Source organism: Mus pahari, chromosome 8 (assembly GCF_900095145.1).
Source record: "Mus pahari chromosome 8, PAHARI_EIJ_v1.1, whole genome shotgun sequence".
NCBI lineage: Eukaryota > Metazoa > Chordata > Mammalia > Rodentia > Muridae > Mus > Mus pahari.
In genome coordinates this window covers 60,098,167-60,109,322 of record NC_034597.1, presented here as the reverse complement: position 1 = coordinate 60,109,322, position 11,156 = coordinate 60,098,167, and positions in this window count along the sequence as shown.

Genomic DNA, 11,156 nt, shown 5'->3' with positions numbered 1-11,156 from the left:
TGACCTGCTTGAGTTCCAGTCCTGCATCCTTTGGTGATCAAAAGCAGTATGGAAATGTAAGCCAAAGAAACCCTTTCCTCCCCAACTTGCTTCTTGGTCATGATGTTTGTGCAGGAATAGAAACCCTGACTAAGACACGTAATAACTATTTAACTGTTCTGAAAAAATTCTTTGATGGGGTGGGGAGGGGTGGGATAGCGGAGCTACCCTTATTTGAGGCTATAAGGATAGATATATAGAATTGTGTATAGATGTTTAGAGTTGGGACTGGTATTGGTTAGAACCCTTTGGGCTCCACAGCCTCACCAGACATGGGGAGTTGGCTTGGTTTACAGTACTAAGCATCATTTTCCTTCATTTGAGCTGGCCTGAAGTTCAATGAGATGGCTGTTGGTCATTCCCAAGGTCTACATGCCATCACACACTTTTGGGGATGTTTTGCCAGGCCATCATTGTGACTTGTAGTCACTTCAGCTGGGGAGTACTGCTGATTGCATCCCTGCCTTAGCAGCCTACATAGCACCTTCCCCCACTTCCCCGGATCTCCCCTTCATATTTGCTGTTCCTATTATACCCATCTCTAGAACTCCTTCTTCCCCCACTCCTTGCTCCATGAGACCTCTTTACTTTCTAATATTACTTCAGGTTATATGCTCAAATCTAACGATTTGAAGCTAGGAGCCACAGGTGAGAGAGAACATGCAAGTCTTTGTTTCTCGGATATAGTTACCTTACTCAGTATAATATTTTTAGTTACATTTATTTATTTGCAAATTTCACGATTTCCTTTTTAAAGGACGAATAATATTCTATTATATAAGTACACCATATTTTCCATTATCCATTTGTCAGATGGAGGACATGTGGGGTTTCCATCTCCTTGCTATTGTGAGTAGAGCAGTCATGACCATGGCCCAGCAGATGTCTACAGAGTAGGATGTTGAAGCCCGTGACAAGAAGGGGTGTGTCTGGGTCATAGGATAGATTTATTTTATTTTATTTTATTCTATTTATATTTTTGAGGGTTCTCCACACTGATTTCCATAGTAGTTGGACCAGTTTGCGGTCAATGGTAAATGAGGGATCCCCTTTCCCCACATCCTTACCTCCATTTGTTGTTGATTTTCTTTTGAATCTTAGCCATTCTTACCGGGGTTAGACAAAATCTCAAAGTTATTTTGGTTAGCATTTCCCTAATTACTAATGACAGCAAACACTTTGTGATCTTTCTTAGCTATTTGAAGCAAGCATTTAGACAACTCTCCTCCCCTCATATAACTAAAAGACTCCACTGTAGAGAAATAGAGAAGATGGAAAAATGAGAGAATCATCCCAGGGCATTAAATATCTAACCAGAAATGAAGAAAAACAGAAGGTAGAGTAGTTGACTATAAAAATAATAGGAAAACAACTTTTGGGATCTTTTTAAACTGAAAGGGCCAATGAGTGAGTAGAATAATGGATTTAAAAAAAAACAGCAAAACCCAAGCTGGGCAGTGATGGTGCACGCCTTTAATCCCAGCACTTGGGAGGCAGAGGCAGGTGAATTTCTGAGTTTGAGGCCAGTCTGGTCTACAGAGTGAGTTCCAGGACAGCCAGGGTTGCACAGAGAAACCCTGTCTCAAAAAACCAAAAACCAACCAACCAAACAAAACAAAAACAAACCAAACCAAACCAAAACAAAAACAAACAAACAAACAAACAAACAAACAAACAAATAACCCAGCTCAGGCAGCTCAGGCAAAATCTACAGACTTTGCCAGCAGCTCCCTGAGGGGCTGATCCTATGACATCCAACCTGTAGTTCTTGTTATAACAAAGGAGGAGTCAAGAGTCAATCTAGACTCAGCAGGCCTCCAAAAGAACAACAAAAGTATCTTTCTTTCTTCATTAAAATGAAGATGTAAGTCAAGAATTAGGAAGATTTAGGAGCTAGGAATCCTGGCTTCTAATTAGAAGTATAAGAAGGAAGTATGACAATTAGTGGGATGACACTGAAGGAACACATCCAGGCTGGAGGCAACTCTGCCTGGTGGGACTGAGAACTGAAGGGCTATGCAGGAGAGACAAAACCGAGTGGTGGATGTATCAAGATTTTGACTATTCTTTTGAAACTTCTGCATTAGAGTAGAGAAATATAAATTGTAGGAAAAATTCATTTGTGTAAAAAATATGTACCAAGAAAAATATAATATGCTATACTAAACTATAAGATATAGAGATGTATTTATGTATGTGCTAAATAGTTCAGCCAGTGATCATGGTATCACAGCCCAGGGACGGAGGAAGGTAAGTTTGGAGAAGGGGCATTTTATTATTATTATTTTTTAGCATTTTCTTTTTTTATTTTTAAAATTAATTTGATTTTTACACTCCATATTCCATTCCCCATCTTCCCCACCGCCTGTCTCCATGTTGATGTCCCCACTCTCACCCCACCTGACCTCTAAACTCCCTGGGGCCTCCAGTCTCTTGAGGGTTAGGTGCATCATCTCTGAATGAACACAGACCTGGAAGTCCTCTACTGTATGTGTGTTGGGGGCCTCCTATCAGCTGGTGTATGCTGTCTGTTTGGTGGTCCAGTCTTTGAGAGATCTTGGCGGTCCAGATTAATTGAGACTGCTGTTCCTTCTACAGGATCGCCTTCTCCTCAGCTTCTTTCAGCCTTCTCAAAGTCAACAATAGGAGTCAGCTGCTTCTGTCCATTGGTTGGGTACAAATATCTGCATCTGACTCTTTTAGCTGCTTGTTGAGTCTTTCAGAGGACAGTCGTGATAAATCCCTTTTTGTGAGTGTTCCATAGCCTCAGTAATAGTGTCAGGCCTTGGGACCTCCCCTTGAGCTGAATCCCACTTCGGGTCTGTCACTGGACCTTCTTTTCCTCAGGCTCCTCTCCATTTCCGTCCCTGTAATTCTTTCAGACAGGAACAATTATGGGTCAGAAATGTGACTATGGGATGGCAACCCCACCGTTGTCCTCTGACTTCCACATGTGGGTACACACACACACACACACACACACACACACACACACACACTAACAAAATGTAATTAGAAAATAAGTGCTATCTTGAGACACAGTCACCTTTAATTTTAAAGATGTGAGAAGCTCAAGAGAAATTATAAGCTCAGGTCCAAGGAGATGAGGGAAGATGGAGTGTACAGAGAAAAGAGGAGGGATTCATGCTGCACAGATGGTATCCAATCCAGAAGAGAAATGAACTTTAAAACAACTGCCTGGGGAAGGAAAGCAGATCTAGATTGAGAAATATTTTGGTTTTGGAGACTGAGGGAGATTAACCAGGAGATGTCCTTTCTTTTCAAAATTGGATGCAAAAAAATGCCTCACAGAGAGTGGAGGGACCTCATTGCTAGGGAGAAGGCTCATGGAGATTGTGGAGTGTGGAATCCTGCTTCAGAACGCAAGGGAAGGATGCTGACAGCAGAACAAGCAGGGGCTAGAGCAGCTGAGATTAAGAACTGCAGGCTACTCTCCCTGGTTGTGTGAGCCCTGCCCTCCAGCCTGGGGACATGGAGCTTGACTTCTTGGCCTTTAGAGGAACTTAAGCACAAATGCAGGATGTGGCAGAAGAGGGTGGGAGAAGAGGATTCCTACATGCTGCCAGTCTGGCCTGGGCTAGACGAGGTGGATATGAAACAAGAATATGAAGAGCCCCAGAAGAGGCACCTATGGCTTGGCACTCTGGGAGATGAGAGTAGATTGGATAAAGGGGACAGATGCTGCCAGGACAGGGTGCTTCCCTGGAGCAAGGCCCTGAAGTCTAAAAGTCAAAATTTTGAAAGTGAATTAATTGTGGTGTGGACAAATGATTCAGGACATAAGAGCTGGAAGGATTGTCATCATGGTGGCAGTGCATAGGGCTGGCATAAAGATGGCTGGCTACTTGGTAGTGTATAGTGAGTGCTGTGGGGTAAATGTAGATGCTACGAGGAGAGTCGGGGAGGAGAAAACAGGCAGCTTGGGTACAAAGGAGAAGGGCTCTGCAGACAGTGAAAAGCCACATATCTCAGGTTTATTGGAGGAGTGTGGGACATGGTAGTGTCATTTTAGAGGACCATGAGAAGCCATGACCTTGGAGGAATGCCAGTTTTTTAGCCCAGTCAAGTTGGCAGAAGAAACTTCTTTCTAAAAAGTTGTTTTCAGTCACCTGCATTTATGCAGTGATGGGTTTCATGATGATGTTTCAGACATATATATGGTGTTTTTTTAAAATCATATTTACTGCATTAGCTGCTCTTTATATCCTCCTTCTGATCCTCTTCCCAATAACTTTCTGATTCCCTCCCTCCCTCTATTCTTTCCTCCCCTCTTCCTTCCTTTCTCTCTTCCTTTCTAACTCCCTTCCCTTCCCATCTTCCCTCTCTCTGTATGTCCCTCCTTCCTTCTTTCCCTCCCTCCCTCCCTCCCTCCCTCCCTTTATGCCATCCCTTCTTTCTTCCTTCTAATGATTTCCCTGGTGACCCAATGGGTTTACTTAGCATTGCTTCTATGAGCACAGGTAAGGTTATTTAAAGGAGCATGGGCATCTTAATAATCCTTACATCACTAAAGCAACGCTGTTCCCTCTCCAGCAACCATTAACTGCTTATAGATCATCTGGGGGTCACCGCAATTGTATTATCATATTATATTATCTCTCTCCCAAAGTCCCACTTCTCAGAATCATAGCTGGATTACATTTCTAGTATCTTAATACCCCTGCATTTAAAACCCCTGGGTTTTAAACATCAGCATGAGTTTTAGGCATTTTAGTATTATGAGGTCCCATTTATCAATTGTTGATTATAGATCCTGATCCATTTGTGTTCTGTTCAGGAAAATTTCCCCAGGGCCCATGAGTTCAAGGCTCTTTCCCACTTTCTCTTCTATTCAATTCAGTGTATTTGGTTTTATGTTGAGGGTCTTGATCCAATTGGACTTGAGCTTTGTGCAAGGCTATAAATATGGATATATATTCATTTTTCTTTCTTTTTAATTTTAAAATAAATTTTATTAGTTTAATAAAAACAAAACATAAAAATAATAAAAGCAGAGTATAACATGGAAAATATAACAATGTCATATTACAAGTAGTGCATTTAAAAAAAAAACTACCTTTCATACTGTCATATCGCCAACATTTACTAAATAAATGATAGGTTACACAGCTCTGTCAATTCTCAAAACATTTAATCTAAAATATGCCAACTTGGGGGGCTAGAGAGATGACTCAGTGATTTAGAGCACTTGCTGCCCTTGCAGAGGAACCATATTGATCAGCACATGGCAACTTACAACCAGGTCCAGTTGCAAGGGCTCTGGTGCCTTCTGAGTGCCACAAGCGCCAGGCATGCATACCAGCACACTAGTACACATAAACTGAAAACACATCAATGCTTTATTAAAAGTATGGCAAGCTCCATGTCTTCCACGTTCACTTCGAGATTCTTTCCTTCATGTGTATCTATCCTGCCACTCCATAAGAAACAGCACCTATTTGTCTCTTCACTTGGAAATAGAAATGTCCTAGATGACTTGTTGAAATAACAGTGGGTAGAAACGACATTCTTAAACATCCTAGCTAAGTCATGAGATGCCCTTCAGTTTCATCAGTGGCTCAGGGAAGGGTCCACCTGCAATGAATCAGAAACCAATGAATAAAACTGGCTTCTGGTTAAAGGCTACCATCTTTTATCATGTGAGATATCCTGAAAGCCCTCACCCTGTGATGTACTTCCTCCAACAAGACTGAACCTCCTAAGTGCCGCCAAACAGCACCATCAATTGGGGATCAGGTGTTTAAATACATGGCCCTATGTGGCGCACTTGTATTCAAACCGCCACAAGGCATATATACTGCTGTTCAGCTCTAGAGAGAAGCACAGCCCCCACCCACCACCAAAGGAGTCTTCTGCAGGAAACGACCAAATGCCAAGCACCCACAAGCTCACTGATGAGAACACCGAGTAGGCTGATTATAAAGCACAAAGTGAACCTCTTAATTGCTGGTGCTGTCCAATGATGTTCTTGAGCTTTTGCACTGGTTGGAGCTTCTGGTCTACTGGGTTGATGAATTCCAAAGCTTTTGCCTAATAATCAAAAGGCCAGATGCATGTATGGATGATAAATGGCAGATATGCAGCTCAGTCTTCATATGGATCCTCTGAAGTGGAAATTTCTGATTTATTTGGAGACTCAATTGTGTCATGTGATGTTTTTCTGGAACCTGTCTTATGAGAGGATGTTTTTGATGAAGCAGACATGTGGGAGGATGTTTGTTGAGAATAGCCACATGGTGGTTTTCTGGAAGCTGCCTGGGAAAAGTGCATGTGATGTTTTGCTAGAGCAGACTGGTGAAAGAATACAAATATAACCTAACAGATAGTAGGCAATGTTATGTGGTATTGGTTCTCCCTGCCACTCTTTCCTGGACTTCGTTGCACTTTGCTGATGCTGGTCTTCACTGATGACACTATGTGGTATTGGTTCACCTTGTCACTCTTTATTTTTATTTTTTAGGGTTTCTGTATTTGTTACTACCTTTTTTATTAGATATTTTCTTCATTTACATTTCAAATGCTATCCTGAAAGTCCTCTATACCCTCCCCTCACCTTGCTCCCCAACCCACCCACTTCCCCTGTACTTGGCATATAATCTTCAAAAGACCCAAGGCCTCTCCTCCCATTGATGGCCTACTAGGACATCCTCTGCTACATATGCAACTAGAGACACAAGCTCTGGGGTGGTGGTGGTACTGGTTAGTTCATTTTGTTGTTCCACCTATAGGGTTGCAGACCCCTTCAGCTCCTTGGGAACTCTCTCCATTGGGGGCCCTGTGTTCCATCCAATAGATGACTGTGAGCATCCACTTCTGTATTTGCCAGACACTGTCATAGCCTTATCTTCATTTTTCTATATACAGACTTCCAGTTAGACCAGCACCATTTATTGAAGATGCTTTCCTTTTTCTGAGTTGCAGACATTCTATAAGGAACACTAACCCACATCTTTTTCAAATTATGATAGTTTCCTGATTTATTTCTGCCTCTAACCTCACCCTGTTAGATTTGCCCTTAACTACCAGTAAGACTTGGCTATAGTGCACTGGCCAGCTCACTCACCTTTAAAAACTCTTCTGATAGTTTTACTCTGTCTATAGGTTCAAGTTTAGCTTCCTCACAGCATGCAAATCCAAGCACTGACTTCTTTAGGTCTTTCTGCATTCTCCATTTCTCCATCAATACACTCCATATCTAATCTAGAGAATGGTGCCACCCATAGTGGATGAGTCTTCCCAACTCTATGTAATTAAGATGATCTATAGGCATGTCCAGAGGCTTGATTTCCAATGATTTTAGATTCAGTCAAGTTGACAATCAACATTAACCATCTCATCCCCCTTGGTTGGATCTACCTTTGGATAAATAAACTCTATCCTCATTAAATTGTTTTGTGAAGGTGTTTTTGTCACAGGAACAGAAAAAGTAACTACTATGCTGCCCTCCCTTCCCCTCCCCTCCTCTCCCCTCCCCTCCCTTCCCTTCCCTTCCCTCTTTCTTCCTTGTTTCATGGTTATCTTCCAGTATTACAAAGCCACCTCTTCTGCATTTTCTGTCCTGGTTGAACTCCTTCTCATACAATGCTTTTTCCTGGCTCCTTGGAAAAAAGAGTGGTACTCATTTGCTTGCCCATCTTTGAATAATTCTCACTCATTTCTTAGGATTCACTTTAGGTAAAGATCACTCTTTGGAGTCTCCTTGGGCCCCAATTTTGACTTCTACTAAGTTTGTGTACTTAGGAGCACTGGTATCTAATGACCAGAGCAAGGAGTGTGGAAGGAGACTGACCTCGGTCCATTGATTTTGACCTCTGGTTTTGTGACTGGAGATGATATGACTAAGTTACAGTGATGTCACAAGGATCATCTTGTGTGTAGGTGGTATCATGTATGTAGTTGTCATTCACTAAACACCGCAGCTCATTAACAGAAGGCGGAATCAGTCCCTTATCTTCCTAGGATTTTGTTTCCAATCCCTTCTCTTCTAATGGGGTCCTTACCATATTGGCAGAATATGAGACTCTTTGGAGGGGCTGTGTAGATGACAATCACAAGTGGAGGCATCCAGTGTATCTGCTTGGGTAATCTGTTTGCCCAAGAAGGGTGTTTGAAAGAGTAGGTGCTCTGCTATCTCTCTCTGTCTTCTGACCTATTTTCTCCTCTTTTACCCACTTCTTGTTCACAGGAAACTCTACTCCTCCCCATGGGAAATGTAAAGTACCTCCCACTTCCCGTGTCCTGGAGCTTTACATACTCGGGAATCTCTTGCTGATGGAGTTGCCCCACCTTTTCAAGGCTGTCTCTGGTATATGGAAGATGGAGGAGAGAGAGGGTGGGGAGAGAAGTTGGCGTTCATGGTTATGGGAACTGTAAAGTCATACAGTCTTCCCAGTGCTTGTTAGAGACCCTGGAACATTCTGGATGTAGTTCTGAGGCAGGAGAGTAGTGCAGAGAGTGAGGCCTTGATGGCCTTACAGTATGCAAATCCTGTAAAATATTGTGTGAAAAACCCAGTTGGCAGGGAAGAAGGCTGGAAATCCTCAGTCTGTTATCACCCAGGACAAGCTGGGGCCTGATACGAGGATGTGGCAGGGTTATTCCAGGATACCCGAAGGCAACCTGTGACTTGGCAATCACAGTAACAGAAAGTGTACAAATATGTAAATCATCCTAATCCTGGGATATTAAAACCCCATCTTTCCCAGAGCATGGCTAGAACTTCTAAAATGCCTTTCCTGCTGCAGCCTGCTTCCCACTTCTTGGAAGCATGCATGCTATTAATTAATTTCTACTGCAACTCTGTGTCCCTGCTCAATTCTTTGGAGATACCGAACCCAGAGATCCTTGCAGATGCTCACAGAGCTCTGAGCTCCAGTATCCTTTGATATCAGTTCCAGTCCACATCCCCCAAACTGAAAGCCAAGAGCAGAGATGATCTGAAGTCTCAGCCCCAAAGGGAGGAGGTGACAGATTTGCCCCTGTTCAAGCACTTCAAGCAGCAAGTGAGGGTCTCGATTTCTTTACTGTTTGGTTCCCATTGACTCAGATTCCATTGGATTATTACCATTAAACAGGATGGTTCAAGAATCACACTGAGGGAGCCCACTCAGTCTACTGACTGAGATTCAAATCTGATCCAGAATACACTCAGATACATACCAGGACACAATATGTAACTCGAGTGGACAGGTTTAATTATTTATGTATAGCTTTAAAATGCTCTTTCTATGGGAGGGGATGAACCTCATAGCCCAGTTGCACTGTGTAGAACGGAAGTCTACATGTCTAACCTGCATGTCTCCTGGAATGCACCCATGACCTTGACCTTAGCTTCCATAGATTAAGTTACTATTGATTCATCTTAGCCCATAAAATGGAGCCCAAACAGCTTGATTAGGTTGAGTCATATCCTCACAAACCATCTTTTTCATTTGGACTTTGTACCTGTGGTAGGTCCACTTGCATTGTGGTAGTTTTTCAGAAGAATTTTGATTTTTTTTTTAATTTAAAATGTGTTATTGACCATCCTCAAAATTTAAATTTACTAATTACAGGGTTCTCTAATATTACTGGTTATGGTATAAAAGCCATGTTCTTGAGGCTGGAGAAATTGCTCAGTAGTTAAGGTTGCTTGTTGCATTTCCAGAGGACCTGAGCTCAGATCCCAGTACTCGTGTTGGATGGCTCATAATCGGTCATAACTTCAGAGACAGGGGATTTGACACTCTTTTCTGTCCTTCTCATGGCACTCACATAGCATACACACACAGCACACACAAGAAAAAATTAATAATAACAATAATAAAACAATCATGTTCTTCCCGAAATCTTTAAATCTATGCTTCCTATGACTAGTGAGCCCTCATGTGTATACTGTCTCTTCTGGAAGAGCCCCCGATGCCCTGAACTGGTGACCCAAACCTCTGAAGCCCCCATCCTTCTAATTTCATAGCAAGCAAGGTTTCCACCACACTTCCCTCATGGGTTGCCAGGCCAAGACTGAAGCACTGACCTTGTTTCCTGTCCATGAATATACTTGATTTTTTTCTGATGGAATCTCTGAGCATGTCTGGTTAGTTAGACATGTTTAAGGTGAAAGAAAAGTGGCAGATTAAGTGGTTTTTTTAATTTGAAGAGTCAGGCCAATATTGACACTTCATTTTATCATAAGCACAGACACAGGGTGACTGTTGCCTGGCTCTCTTCACAGCATCCTACAAGTTCCTTCCTGTTTTCTCCAAGGGACAAACTGTTCGTGTTTATCTTTGGGGGGCTCCTTGGCAACCTTTCCCCTACTTTCTATTTATTCTCCTCTTTCTCTTTCACTCTCCTTTATCAAAAGATCCTGAAATCCCTCTAAACCATCCAAATGTAGAAAGCATGCCCCATCTATCCCACCAAGAAAAATGGTTTGTGCCTTCCTCTTAGAGTGACCTTCATGCTACAGAGCCTGTCTGGATGCTGGATAATGTAAGCTGTGTACAGGGTGAAAGCTATGGTGAGTCTGTGCTCTGGGGCCTTCTCCGACTTCTCGTTGGATGACTCTGGATTGCCTTGGACTGATACACAAGAGTTAATGAGCTGTGGTAAATCTTTTTGGAGTGGGTAGGCTTGGCTGCGTGCTGGTGCCAGGCTTCATTGAGCATGGTCATATCCACATGAGGGACTGAGAAAGGACAGGTGACTGGAAGCTGTCAGCACATTTACAGGCGTCCTGGCCAGCACACTGTGGAAGGAAGGAGACTTCCAGGGCTCGCTATTGTCAGAGGAGGTCAGGCCAGTTGAAGGTGAGGTATACTTAGGTCTGTTTCTCTAGAACCTTCTGGAAGATCCCCAGGCAAGCCTTCGACTGGAGATCTGTCTCTCTGGGAGTATTTTGTTATTTGATGATGCATGGACAAATGCTGGAAGGCCCAGGTGAAGCCTTTTGTAATCCACTTTGTGCCTTGGTTGTTTGCTTAAATGTCCACGGTCCCTGTGTGGGCACAGCACAGAGTAAAACCCCATCACAAGCAGTCTAGCAAGCGGATAGGTCATCTGTAAAAGGACTGGATTAGTTCCTGATGTTACAAAATACTTGACAAAAACATCGGAAA